Genomic DNA, 1,407 nt, shown 5'->3' with positions numbered 1-1,407 from the left:
AGTGAGTTCCAGGACAGCCAGGGCTACACAGAGAAACCCTGTCTCGAAAAAACCGAGAGAGGGAGAGAGAGGGAGAGAGAGACACTCCAACAAGGTGAAGCTAAAGCTATCCTGTGACCGCCTGTCACTGCCACACATGCACCAGAGCACCAATGTGCTTTCCTCATCTTTCTGTCTTTCTCTCCAACCCATGAGACTTAAAAATAAGAGCACTGTCTAAGGCCACACCACCCTGAATACTCCCAATCTCATCTAAAGAATGAAAGCCATCAAGTGAACCTGCAAGGGTTAACTCCACAGCACAAAGCACCCAGCTCACCATTCCCCTACCCCCACCCCAGGAGTTCACTGACAGAAAATCTGAACCAATAAGTAACTATTAAATTACTTTACATTATGTAAAACAGTGCCAGGTACACAGTAGAAGCTAATTGAGTATTCATTGATTGACTGACTACTTCAATAAACTGAGAAATAAATCTGTGCACAGACCTTAAATCGTTGTTCATCTGCCCCGATGTCTACCTAAAAGCAGCCGAGGCGGGGAGGTACATCTGGGAAAAGTGGGAAATTTGGCTTTCTGTCCTGGCTCTGCCTCTAACTTGGATGTAATACCTTACCAAGACCAGTAAAAGTTACTGGGGAGAGAGAGATGTTTTCTTAAGTGGCTTAACCACTGAAAAGTCACCCAGAATCTCCTCCCCCACCTGTGTGCCCATTGAAGCTCATTGGTACACACACACATAGACACACATACACACACACAAGATGTGGTAGTAGGAGGCCAGTTAAGAAGAAAAGAGTGATCTACAGGAGTAGGAAAGGAACAAGAAAAGATAAGATGCCTGTGACTATGACCACAATACATTTAGTACGTGTATGAAAATGTCATGATGAAACCCACTGGTATTTATAAGGCATGATAAAAATTTCATGTCATGAAAAGGGCTGGAGTATGCACAGTCGGTATTCAAAACTGTACTCTAATAGTTGGCTCTTGTTCAAAATTCTTAATTAATATAGTCTTGTTTTATGAAGTGACATATATAGTTCCCTGTAGTTGGACATGTCTGTTAGTTACATTAGTCATCTAAAAAAAAAAATCTAAATTTTATGATATAGACCTGACCAAAGGACTTGAAAAAAAAAAAAAGGAAATGAAGCAGTTGTTGTTGTTGTTGTTGTTGTTGTTGTAGCATGCTTCCCAGCATCCTATGGTCATAGAAATGCATGTTCTTGTTAAGAGGTAAAGATCATCACACTTTTGGTCTCCTTCTTATAAGACTCTTGGCAATTGGAAGAGGTTTCCCGTCAATTTTGATTCTCATGACTTCACACTAAGGAAATGTCTGTGGAGAAGCGATGTCTCTGGCAGCTCCAATCTCTTGATCATCTGAGGGTCAATAC

Source organism: Mus caroli, chromosome 1 (genome assembly GCF_900094665.2).
Source record: "Mus caroli chromosome 1, CAROLI_EIJ_v1.1, whole genome shotgun sequence".
Classification (NCBI taxonomy): domain Eukaryota; kingdom Metazoa; phylum Chordata; class Mammalia; order Rodentia; family Muridae; genus Mus; species Mus caroli.
This window is presented reverse-complemented; position numbering follows the sequence as displayed.